The 13,558-nt window shown below is 42.7% G+C and overlaps 1 pseudogene; it reads left to right on the top strand.

Annotated features, from left to right (window-relative positions):
* The window catches only part of LOC121572576, a 246,485-nt pseudogene extending 234,231 nt beyond the window's left edge, over nucleotides 1-12,254 (top strand).
* The last annotated feature ends 1,304 nt before the right edge of the window (nucleotides 12,255-13,558 follow it).

The following is a 13,558-nucleotide window of genomic DNA, read 5'->3' as shown; positions in this document are numbered from 1 at the left end:
TCCTCCAGCACAAACAATAACATTTTCTCAATTAAGTCAACAGTCAGGTAAGTCAACAGTATCAAAAGCTCTATACCAATCATGTATGTTGAATGACTCAATTCATTTATTGAATCCAGTAAGTATACTGTACTTGGCCATCAATTACTCCCACAGAGTCAGGAAATGTTCCCCACTCCATTATCTACAACAAATGGCTTCACCTCAACAAAGGGTCAAGGCAGAGGAGAGCATCTTGTTCTTGGAAATCTTTGTGTAATTTTCTATGTTAATGGTGCTCCACTGTGTGTGTGTGTGTGTGTCTCAATAGTGCTTTGGACTGCTGGGGATTAACGGGGCAGGAAAAACAACAACCTTCAAGATGCTGACGGGGGACATCGCCGTCTCCGGAGGAGAGGCCTTTCTAAACGGATACAGGTGAGGAGAAGCCACCCGGCTGTTAGCACACACACACACACACACGCACATGGACACACACACACATGTAAACGCATATGCACACAGGTGAGGAAGAGCCCCTGGCTGTTTGCACACAAAACACACAAACATACACTTGCATACTTGCCACCGGCTGCTACCCCAAGCTACTCATCATAATTACCCACCCACGATGGCTCCCTATAAGGGATAGAGCTCAGGGAGTTTTCTTCGCCGCCTTCTTTTTCGTAGGCCCATCCCAAATGGCACCCTATTTCCTATATAGTGCACTACTTTTGTCCAGAGCCCCATGGGCTATGTTTATGTCCTATGGGCCCTGTTCACTATGTAGGAAATAGGCTGCCATTTGGGATGCAGTCCTACTCTCTTTCTCATTAACTCTTGCTCTCACTCACTTTGGGTTTTGCGCTCCCTCCCTCTCTCTCTCTCTCTTTCTCTCTCTCTCTCTCTCTCTCTCTCTCTCTCTCTCTCTCTCTCTCTCTCTCTCTCTCTCTCTCTCTCTCTCTCTCTCTCTCTCTCTCTCTCTCTCTCTCTCTCTCTCTCTCTCTCTCTCTCTCTCTCTCTCTCTCTCTCTCTCTCTCTCTCTCTCTCTCCCCCTCTCTTGTACATTCTGTTTTCTCGTCCGTTTCAACTCATTTTTTCAACATGCTGTCTCGCACATTCCCCATTCCCTCTCTTCCACTCTCATCTCCCACATATTTCATTCAGTTACACACCCTCTCTCTCCCTCTCTCTCTCTCCGTCTCTCTTTCCCGCTCCCTCTCCCTCAATCCCACTTGTTTTCTTTCCTTCCTGCCACATATACACAGAGACACACACACACACACACACACACACACACACACATATGTTGAGAGAAAGAACATCTCCCTCTCCTCAGCTCCGAATCTAGTACTCATCTCTATGGAAACGATTTGAGGCAATCGGTGGATGAATATTAGTTTATTGCAGTCTCCACTAGTTTGCGTCACCATAGTTGTGTTGACATACAGTAGTTATTCATGTATTAAACTGGTAATTGACTTTGTGATGAACAAAACACAGAGGGGCCTTAACAAGACAATGTCTTTATTTTATTAAATTTTTTTTTGGGGGGGGGTAGATCAGCTTAATATTGCAGATAGATTGTAACTTCCATCAATGTAATTGTCTGCATCACTTCCAATCCCCCATGTTTTTTTTATATATACTCCCCTTTATTACTTTTCAACCCCGCCATCCTTTCCCTACTTGGGGTAAATTTGTGAAAAACAATGCTTAGGCCTCTACTTCCAGCTTATACTTACTATGTACATTTTATGGACACAGTCAATTTTACAATAATTCTATTTTATTTGTTTTTGCTCCTGAACTTCTTATACTCTCAACCTCTCCGATCATTTTCATGATGTCCATCTGGTTTGCTTCTATATGCCATATCTTTCTAACTGTGCTCTTTCCCAAAAGCTCCCAACATACAACCTATATACTTATTATGGACACAGTATGCTTACATTATTAGGTATCTTCTTATTATTTGTTGATATTTGTTATTAGTCCCATCCTTCAACTCCATTCAACACCTCCCATCTATCTCTTAACACCATCCATATAGGATTTCTATTTGCCATATATATTTAAACTGTACTGTGATGTTTTACAAAAGTTCTGAACCTTTCTATTCTCATTGCTTCTACAGATTGAAATATTATTGAAATAAACATTTTTGCTAAAAGTATTATTATATTATTGATCGATTGACTATGACTTTTCAGATCACCCAGTAATGCTATCTGCAAGGTTAGCTCCAAGTAAATATTGCAATCCTTTAGCCATTCCTGGACCTGTGTCCAAAAACAAGCTACACATGGACAGAACCAAAACAAATGATCTTATGATTCTGTCTCTTCACAGCAAAATCTGCAGAGCTGGGAAGATTGTATCCCCCATATAAATAACATTATATTGGTAGCAAGAATTTTATATAATAATTTAAATTGAAAGATTCTAATTTTTGAATCCGGTGTCGTTTTGCGTGTCAGTTCATAAACACTATGCCATGGGATCGGTACATCAAAAATCTCTTCCCAACTATTTTGCAATCTATATGGGACGGCTGTCAATCCTTTGGTCCTTAAATGAAACTGATATACTTTTTTATTTATCACAGTTTTCCTTAACCAATTATGTTATTTAATGCAAGGCCGACAGACAAGTTCCTTACTTTCTCCCCCTTCCACTTTCCTCTTCCATTTTTGCGGTAAGGCTGCAATTATTTGGTTGTAATTTTGGGTAGAGCAGACATTTCCATATGTTTTTGTTAGCTGCATGTGCGACATAACTCCACCAGTCCTACCGATGGTATCATTTACGAAGATTATACTTTTTAAAAACATTTTGTCAAAAAAATGAAGGTTTTCTGTCAATTAGTATATTTGAATTTAACCACAAAATTTGTTGCATTATTTGTTCTGTCGTTTCTGGAGGATTAAATTGAATTTGCAACCAACTTTCCATGGCTTGTTTTAGAAATAGTGATATTTGGGAGATTATTTCCTTTTCAAATAACTGAAAGTGAGTGGTTGTAATCTGAATAAACAGATAAATAACAAGACAATGTTAATGTTGATTAATGTTGCCAGCGGTGATCAAAGGCAGTCTCTTGAACCTTCAAGGAAAGAAAAGCGGACAGAATGGGGAATAAATGACAGAAGTATGCCCTCCCTCTGTTTGGATGAGAGAAGAATGTGAGGCAGATTCGAGGAGGATGAGAGAGTGATTATCTGAGCCGTGGGAACAGCAAATAGGAGGAAAATATAATTTCTCTCCAAATAAATGAGTTTGTGTTGAACCCCTAAATCTCAAATTTGTTGATTGTCTGTTTACACTCATAAAGCCTACCACAAATAACCACCATCCCGTGAGCGATTACTTCCTGCCAGCCCACTGCTGGGTAGAGCTAGTTTTTCCGTTTTCCCCTCACAACATCAAAATTGTCACGCAGTACATTGTGTAAGGCAGATTAATGAAAACCGTCTGTAGACAGCGGGAAGCAGTTTAGATGCTTTTCCACTACCTTCAGACTGCAGATGACATGCAAAGATATGCCCCAAAGCACCGTTGATTTTATATGACAGATATTGTTTGTGAAAAAGTAACCTGGGACCAAGACTACATAATGCAAATTGAACTGCTGTGTCGTTCCTCATGTTTGGCTCCATGTGGAAAGCGGATCTTTTTCTTTTTCTTAACCAAGCTGTAATATTTATTCTGGTAATAGAACAACTTGCTTCATTAGGGCCTTTCGTCGTAAGGACATTTTCTTTTCACACAGCCTTTGTGAGATACAATTCATGGAGTTATACTTACTGTGCTTCTTTGACAACCAAATTGATTTCCAAAATGTAAATCTAGTATAATGTTCTCTCTTTGAAATGAAGGTGTCACCCAGGTGTTGAGTTTTTGAATAGGTGAACTGTTTGAAACAGTTGGTAGATGTAACACTGCTGCACATATCTACTGTATAGGGATGATGATGTTGAGGTTGTTGACGATGATGATGATGCCAAATGATTTGGATCGCTCATTGTCATCATCATCACCATGATCATCATCATGAAGATCATGATGTTGTTTTTGTTGTTGTTGTTGATGATGTTGACGATTGATCCTGATCATGTGGCATTATGTGTCTTAATACAAGTTCTGTGGTGATATTCCTCCCAGCATACGGACAGAGATGAGGGACGTTCACCAGAACATGGGCTACTGCCCGCAGTTTGACGCACTCAACGACCTTCTCACCGGACGAGAGCATCTGGAGTTCTACGCCAGACTACGAGGCGTACCGGAGAAGGAAGTCACCATGGTAACATTTCTCCTTGTCTGACCTGAGTGATGTAATTTCCTGTTCCTGTATGACGCAACACCATTTGATTCCTAAGGTTATATCGTTGTCATGACCGACGAGAACAAAGAACTTCATATCATTTCAGATGTTTCTTCCCCCCATACAATACCTGCACTTCCATCCATAAAAGACAGTGCAGACATAGACAGCACACTGCACTTGGTTAAAGTGATAAATAACCTCTGAAGTGGAAGACATATATAATACATAAGGTTCTGGTTTGAGAGGCTGGCCACGGCTAATGCCTTTACATTATTCACCAGCATGCCTAGCAGGCCCCCTCAGCAACAATAACATCAAAAGAAACTCGGCTGGTCAGTGGTCTCAGACTCAGATTCAGGCCCAGGTGCAGGTCTTTGATCTCACAAAAGCCCCACTAGGCCAAGGGACCCAGTTTCTCTGGTCTCTAGTTCGTCGGGTCCACTGAGTTGTGCTTTATGGCAGCCATTTTGGAGCCCCGGGGAGCTGGTGTCATTTCCACATCATTTGTCCACCAACATGTCAATATAGGGTGTAAATGAATGTCTGTTGGATGGTTGGACTGGAAACCTGCCTGCACATTGGGGCTACCTGAGGACAGGGGTTGGGAAATCGCTAGGGGGATTAATACTGGATAAATTCCTGCTGGCTAGTACTATTTCTTAGGTTGTGATGTGGCCCCGAAACCCACAGTGCAGCATATCAGCCTTTAAAAGGGTCCTGTGGCGATGCCAACCTCCATGCATGCATATGTCTCATTCCAGGGGAAAGGAAGGGAGGGGAGGGTGTGAGAGCAGAATGCCAGCACTAGACACCCCACACCAAAGTGGATTATTGTGTTACTGTCATAGAAATATTTAATTAGTAATTCTATTTCTATGGTTTCTGTGTTGTTATTAGGTGGCAGAGTGGGGCATCCAGAAGCTTGGCCTGGTCAAATATTCCAACAAGTCAGCCGGTACCTACAGTGGAGGGAACAAACGCAAGCTCTCCACCGCCATGGCTCTGATTGGCTGTCCTCCTGTGGTCTTCCTGGTAAGATGATGGCTGATTGGCTGAAAGGCCAAAAAACTGCCTTATTATTGCCTTATGACAATGTTATTAACACCTACCAATGCATAGTGTTTGGTGGAGGAGGAATAATGGTCTGGGGTTGTTTTTCATGGTTCAGGCTCCTTAGTTCCAGTGAAGGGAAATCTTAACGCTACAGCATACAATTACATTCTAGATGATTCTGTGCTTCCAACTTTGTGGTTTGGGGAAGGCCCTTTCCTGTTTCAGCATGACAATGCCCCGTGCACAAAGCGAGGTCCATACAGAAATGGTTTGTCGAGATTGATGTGGAAGAATTTGACTGGCCTGCATAGAGCCCTGACCTGAACCCCATTGAACACCTTTGGGATGAATTGGAACGCTGACTGTGAGCCAGGCCTAATCACCCAACATCAGTGCCCGACCTTACTAATGCTCTTGTGGCTGAATGAAAGCAAGTCCTTGCAGCAATGTTCCAACTAGTGGAGAGCCTTCCCCGAAGAGTGAAGGCTGTTATAGCAGCAAAGGGGGGATCAACTCCATATTAATGCCCATGATTTTGGAATGAGACGTTTGACGAGCATGTGTCCACATACATCTGGTCATGTAGTGTATATTAGTTTATTTGAAGCAGTGATTAAACTTTCAGTGTGAGCAGAATATAACCTTTTGAACTCCATATTGCTTTAGCCAATTAAGACTAGAATTCCACTTTGTTTTCCTTTTACAGCAAAGAGGACAAATTAAAGGATGTAGGCTGTACAAAATAAAGGATGTAGGCTGTACAAATTAAAGGATGTAGGCTGTACAAATTAAAGGATGTAGGCTGTACAAATTAAAGGATGTAGGCTGTACAAATTAAAGGATGTAGGCTGTACAAATTAAAGGATGTAGGCTGTACAAATTAAAGGATGTAAACCCCGCCCATCCCCCCCTCCCTCCCCCCTCTTTTCGCTGCTGCTACTCTCTGTTTATTATCTATGCATAGTCACTTTAATAACTCTACCTACATGTACATATTACCTCGACTAACCGGTGCCCCCGCACATTGACTCAGTACCGGTACCCCCTGTATATAGCCTCGCTATTGTTATTTTTACTCCTGCTCTTTAATTATTTATTACTTTTATTTGGTATTATTTTATATTGTATTTTTTTGTGTGATTTTTTTTGGTATTCTTTCTTAAAACTGCATTGTTGGTTAAGGGCTTTTAAGTAAGCATTTCACTGTAAGCTCTACACCTGTTGTATTCGGCGCATGTGGCAAATCAAATTTGATTTGATTTAATTTGATTTGTATTGGTATGCATGCATGAAAAAATTACAAATCCTGGCTCAAATTTACAAATGCTTATTGAATTTTCTTGGGGATTATATGTAAATTACTAGTTGATGAAAAAAGGGGGATGTATTTCAGTCGGGTCGCCATCCGGTCACATTGAAATGTATTTTTCAGAGTCCATCCGATCTCTTTTTAAAATGTAAAGCTAACATAACACTGTTTGCAGGATTAAAGCCTTATACTGGGATTTATTAGAACAGGGATGGTTGGTGGCTATATCCTAGCTAAGCATTTCTCACAGAAAGAAAATGGCACTGTGCCGATGCTAGTGTTCATTCAGTCAGATAGTTCACTTGCAGTTGTTTGGTGGGCCTGTCTCGTATCTTTGAGACAGAGGGATAATATAGTGTTAGAGTGAATTTCCATTTGTGTGGTAGGTAGTCTTTCTCGGTTGCCTTAAAGCAGCGCCACGTCGGCTTTGCACAGCGACACAGTGATGGAGATTCCTGGTGGGATTTCTGGGATTCTAGTGGTGAAGGGAGCGGGGTTGGAGCACAGGCAATGGGCTGAGTGCTGTCTCTCTCTAATCGTCCATGGACACACAAGCCCGGGGAGAGAAAGGGGAATGGGGAATGTGTGTGTGTGTGTGTGTGTGTGCGCGCATGCAAGTGCAAGCGTGTGTGCGCACACACACATTGCATGACTGTGTGGGCGTGTGTTTGTGTGGATTTACATTTACGTCATTTAGCAGACGCTCTTATCCAGAGCGACTTACAGGAGCAATTAGGGTTAAGTGCCTTGCTCAAGGGCACATCGACAGATTTTTCACCTAGTCGGCGCAGGGATTAGAACCAGCGACCTTTCGGTTACTGGCACAACGCTCTTAACCACTAAGCTACATGGCGTGTGTGTGCAAGTGTGTCATTATGTCTGTGTCTGTCAGAGAGAAGTCCCCTGTGAATTTGTTTGGCCTGCTCTAAGTCCCTGATGCCATCGGCTCTCCTCATGTAGTTTCCTCAAATCCAAAACTCATTTACACTGTTTTGATTCCACTAGTTAGTGTTGATGGCAGAAGCCTTTGAAACATGAAGCTTTCATGTCTAAATGTAGTCCTCTTCCAACTGGAAGGGGCATATCAGTGTAGTGTCAGGAGCATAATGCTGTGTGATGTCAAAGTTTGGAGCTAAAGGGATATGAGACCTTTGTGGGACACATTCTGAGGGTTTAAGGCCCAATCTGTAATTTCAACAGCCTGACCATTCCATGACGAATCAATTGATAGCCCGACATATGGAATTGTTTTAAGATGGTCATACTAAGGATCATTTAGCTATTTGATTAGGAATTTTAGGACCGCTTTAGGTATCCGCCCAAAATATTTACAAAATTATTTGATAAAATATTTAATATGGCCTTTAGCCCAGAGAAACACATTGAAAAAGTGTTTGTCCTATATCTAGGAGAAGTAAGAACATATTTTACCTTTTTTTTGGGTAGGGGCAAAACTACCTTCATACTTCCATTATTTTTTTTTAAACCGGTACCTTCATATGAGTCCTAGGACACTTGTGGGGGTCATAGAGCAAAACAGAGAGCACCATCGTGTTCGTGAGAATCACATTAGTTTGTAGCCCAAATGGTTTGGACGCTACAAACAGAATCAAATCAAATCACATTTTATTTGTCACATGCGCCGAATACAACAGGTGTAGACCTTACAGTGAAATGCTTACTTACAAGCCGTTAACCAACAATGTAGTTTTAAGAAAAAATACAAAAAATATTAAAATTAAAATTTTACAATATAAAATTATATGAAATAAAAGTAACAAATAATTAAAGAGCAGCAGTAAAAATAACAATAGCGAGGCTATATACAGGGGGTACCGGTACCGAGTCAATGTGCGGGGGCACCGGTTAGTCGAGGTAATTGAGGTAATATGTACATGTAGGTAGAGTTATTAAAGTGACTATACATAGATAATAAACAGCGAGTAGCTGGGGGGGCAATGCAGATAGTCTGGGTAGCCATTTGATTAGATGTTCAGGAGTCTTATGGCTTGGGGTTAGAAGCTGTTTAGAAGCCTCTTGGACCTTGACTTGGCGCTCCGGTACCGCTTGCCGTGTGGTAGTAGAGAGAACAGTCTATGACTAGGGTGGCTAGAGTCTTTGACAGTTTTTAGGGCCTTCCTCTGACACCGCCTGGTATAGAGGTCCTGGATGGCAGGAAGCTTGGCCCCAGTGATGTACTGGGCCGTACACACTACCCTCTATAGTGTCTTGCGGTCGGAGGCCGAGCAGTTGCCATACCAGGCGGTGATGCAACCAGTCAGGATGCTCTCGATGGTGCAGCTGTAGAACCTTTTGAGGATCTGAGGACCCATGCCAAATCTTTTCAGCCCTCTTCACGACTGTCTTGGTGTGCTTGGACCATGTTAGTTTGTTGGTGATGTGGACACCAAGGAACTTGATGCTCTCAACCTGCTCCACTACAGCCCCGTCGATGAGAATGGGGGCGTGCTCGGTCCTCTTCTTTTTCCTGTAGTCCACAATCATCTCCTTTGTCTTGATCACATTGAGGGAGAGGTTGTTGACCTGACACCACACTGCCAGGTCTCTGACCTCTTCCCTATAGGCTGTCTCGTCGTTGTCGGCAAACTTAATGATGGTGTTGGAGTCGTGCTTGGCCATGCAGTCATGAGTGAACAGGGAGTACAGGAGGGGACTGAGCATGCACCCCTGAGGGGCCCCCGTGTTAAGGATCAGTGTGGCGGATGTGTTGTTACATACCCTTACCACCTGGGGGCGGCCCGTCAGGAAGTCCAGGATCCAGTTGCAGAGGGAGGTGTTTAGTCCCAGGGTCCTTAGCTTAGTGATGAGCTTTGAGGGCACTATGGTGTTGAACGCTGAGCTGTAGTCAATGAATAGTATTCTCACATAGGTGTTCCTTTTGTCCAGGTGTGAAAGGGCAGTGTGGAGCGCAATAGAGATTGCATCATCTGTGGATCTGTTGGGGCGGTATGCAAATTGAGTGGGTCTAGGGTTTCTGGGATAATGGTGTTGATGTGAGCCATGACCAGCCTTTCAAAGCACTTCATGGCTACAGATGTGAGTGCTACGGGTCGGTAGTAATTTAGGCAGGTTACCTTAGTGTTCTTGGGCACAGGGACTATGATGGTCTGCTTGAAACATGTTGGTATTAAAGGCTCAGACAGGGAGAGTTTGAAAATGTCAGTGAAGACACTTGCCAAATTATGGTCAGATTTGCCAAATGGAGGGCGAGGGAGAGCTTTGTACGCATCTCTGTGTTTGGAGTAAAGGTTGTCTAGGGTTTTTTTCCCTCTGGTTGCACATTTAACATGCTGGTAGAAATTAGGTAAAACAGATTTAAGTTTCCCTGCATTAAAGAAGTTGGCACGTCGATGACACATCGACCGTACCGACTTCAGACGAGTCCCCTGACACTTGTGGGGGTCGTAGAGCAAAACGGAGAGTCCCATCATGTTAGTGAGAGTCTCCCCTTTCCATAAAGTGGTCATAATAGTTAGGTCAAACCGTTCGGATGCTACAGACGTTTTTCGTGAGAAGACCGATTTTCGGTATGTCTCATGGTCTGACAAACACTGCTCTTCCACCTTTCACCGCAGATACGGAAGTGGGACATCAGCGGATGCGGTGGATTGGAAATAATGCACCAAAAAAACGGATATCTCTATCTTAAACTGACAGATTTAGATGGTTATGTTACTTAGATTGACGTACCAGTGCATCAATTGACTCTAGGGGTTTTTAAAGGGATAGATAGATTGAACAAAATACCCTAAATATATTATTTTTATGGACAATCCTTTTAAGCTTAGAATGTTTGTCTACGGATGTGGAACATTGAAGTAAGATTGAGAGAATTTGAAGGTAGAATAAGAGTAGAGATGTGAAATGATGGGATAACATTGGGATAACATTGGGATAACATTGGGATAACATAGAACAAAATGGAGGTCAAATGTTGAGGGAACGCTTTGTCCCGTTACTGTAGGACGAGCCAACGACAGGGATGGACCCCAAAGCCAGACGCTTCCTGTGGGACTGTATCCTGAGTGTCATCAAAGAGGGGCGCTCTGTCATCCTAACGTCACACAGGTATGTCTTCTTACAGTTTTAAGGCCCAATTCTAACTTGAGATTTGTGAGTGTGGTTCTAAATCGCATTTTCCTGTTTTACTATTGGTTCTCGTTCGCAAGGTTGAAAACATTAGCAAAACACTAGCAATACATCACTTCTTCACGTCCTTGCAACAGATGTTTTTTGGGATTATGCTAAGGTAAGAAAGCAGTACTAAACTAATTCAGGCATTTCTGAGCTGGTGTCCTTCAAAAACCATGAGGAAATGAAAATTCCTTGAAAGTCAATGTTGGTCCTTTAAGCTATTAGATCAGATTTTCAGAGTTAGACTTTACTGTATTCATACACAATTAGTGAATGGGCCGGGAGGAGTGGATAATGGTGCAATTACCAATATGACACACCGTAACTCAAACTGAGAAATCAATGAAATACAAACAACGAGATGGATAGTACTTCACTACATTAATGTTTATTCATGACTCCATTGTTTTCTCTCTCCAAACTGCAATATTGTTTTCGAATCTTAACTTCTGTTGCAAGACACTTTGTACATTTTAGTTTGTGAATCCATTATCACCACTCCATATTGTGTTATTTTTCTGAGAAACAAAATACATTTGTTATATTAGCAATAGCGGGAACACGGCTCAGTTGCGTTCAATCGTCCATATCACAACCAGGTGCTTTAGTTTGTCGAGTGGCGAATTCGGCAGGTTTTACATCGTCATAATCCTAATTGCTCCATCCCTCAGCAAAGCGATACAAAGCCTCTACCTCAGCAAGAAATGAATCTGTCTGCATCCAAAATGGCTGCTGAAACACAAAGAAACACAAAATAAAACAAAAATGTACAGATGTTCTCCTCCGCTCCCCCTAGTTAGGCTATTTGTTGGCCGACGGGCCATGCATGTCAAAGGAGATGTCCTAAAATGATCACCAGATCACCAGAACCAATCATTCTGCTCTCTGGACCTGAACTGGGCATGAAAAATGAAACGAACAGCGTGAAGCCAATCCCAGAGAAAATAATGATTCAGCTAAAAGCTGTCCATTGTCTGCAGTATTAACCACAGAGCAGGTGAAATGTGGATGCAGCATGCATATTTCAAAGACAGACCAAATGTTTCTTGTTTTATTTCTTCAAATAAGGAAAAAGGCTGAGCTTGAACATTGGTCATTAGTCATTCAATTGAATAAAGCAGCATTGAGGACAACCAAGCCTGAAAAATGCTTATCTTACTGACTCTTGATTCAGGTCTGCAAATCTTTTGACTAATGTTTGCATAGAGTCGACACCTGTTCACATAAACTTTCAATCCTATAGTACACAATTGAACCCCTCTCTCTCTCTCTCTCTCTCTCTCTCTCTCTCTCTCTCTCTCTCTCTCTCTCTCTCTCTCTCTCTCTTACAGCATGGAGGAGTGTGAAGCCCTGTGCACACGCATGGCCATCATGGTGAATGGACAGTTCAAGTGTCTGGGCAGCATCCAGCATCTCAAGAGCAGGTGAGGCCTCAACAGTGGCACTAACCACCAGACCACAGGCCACAGCTTTAATGCTGCTCTTAATGAAAAAAATCCAAAGGCAATGTATAACAACCTATACTCAGGCCTGTAGCACGTGCAACCCCCCAAACATCTTCCCGAGGCAATGGTTAAGTGCCTTGCTCAAGGGCACATCAACAGATTATTTGCCTAGTCAGCTCGGGGATTCGAACCTGAGATCTTTCGGTTACTGGCCTAACGCTTTTAACTGCTAGGCTACCATCTACCTCTTAGGCATGATGCCGTCTAAGGTTTGTCTCTAATCTATGAAAACCAGTACACTTATAAAGGGAATTTATTAAGACTCATACATCATCAGGGGTTATTCTGTCTTTGTGGTTCTCAATAACATTATGCTCTAACTAACCCCCATGTTATTTTATGTAGGTGGCCTTGCCATAATAGATAAATCTACCCTCTCCCTCTCTTGCCATGAGTGTTGGCCTTGCCTTAAACCTGAGTTCCATGCTAGGCGAAAAAGGGCCACTGGCCACCCCAGGCATTTGTTATTGTTTTTGTTTTGAGGAAATGTGCATCATGCAGCGTCGTGGTGAAAACGGGGGTTGGAGGGAGAGAATGTATGTTCGGTCTGATGCCGAAGGGAGCAACGATGTCAATGGTATTTCCCATCAAGAGGGTTGATGTCATATAATCTCTGTGGCCGTTAAATCAGAGAAGAGAGAGAGAGAGAGAGGGAGGAGACAGATGAATAGGGAGAGTGCGGGGGGAGAGAGAGGGAGGAGACAGAGGAAGAGGGAGAGAGGGAAGGAGAGAGGGAAGAGACAGAGGAAGAGGGAGAGAGGGAAGGAGAGAGAGAGGGGCGGGAGTGAGAGAGTGAGTGAGTGAGTGAGGGGAGAGAGAAAGAGAGAGGGATAGAGAGAGAGAGAGAGAGAGAGAGAGAGAGAGAGAGAGATGGGAGGAGGAGAGTGATGTGCTTACCTGTCCCTCCAGGCTGTAGCCATAATTGACAGATCCTCTTTGTCAATTACTTCCTGTCCTCAGGGAGAACAAGAGTGTCTTCAATATGAACAACACTATATAGCTAGAGAATGTGGGAAGAGGGAGGCTCTGAAAGGGTTAACCCATGCTTTAGTCTAGTGTAGTCTATGCCATCAGCCACAGCCTATCACTCACTCGCCCACTCACTCTACAGACCAAAGCAGCTGGGGGAAAAAATAAATGTTACACGTACAGGTACATATATATTTTTTTGTTTTGTGTGGTAATTTGGGCTGATGAAGAGTTTTTATGGGGGTGAAATGCTATCGG

Source organism: Coregonus clupeaformis, chromosome 8 (genome assembly GCF_020615455.1).
Source record: "Coregonus clupeaformis isolate EN_2021a chromosome 8, ASM2061545v1, whole genome shotgun sequence".
In the NCBI taxonomy this organism is placed as follows: Eukaryota; Metazoa; Chordata; class Actinopteri; order Salmoniformes; family Salmonidae; genus Coregonus; species Coregonus clupeaformis.
This window is presented reverse-complemented; position numbering and strand designations above follow the sequence as displayed.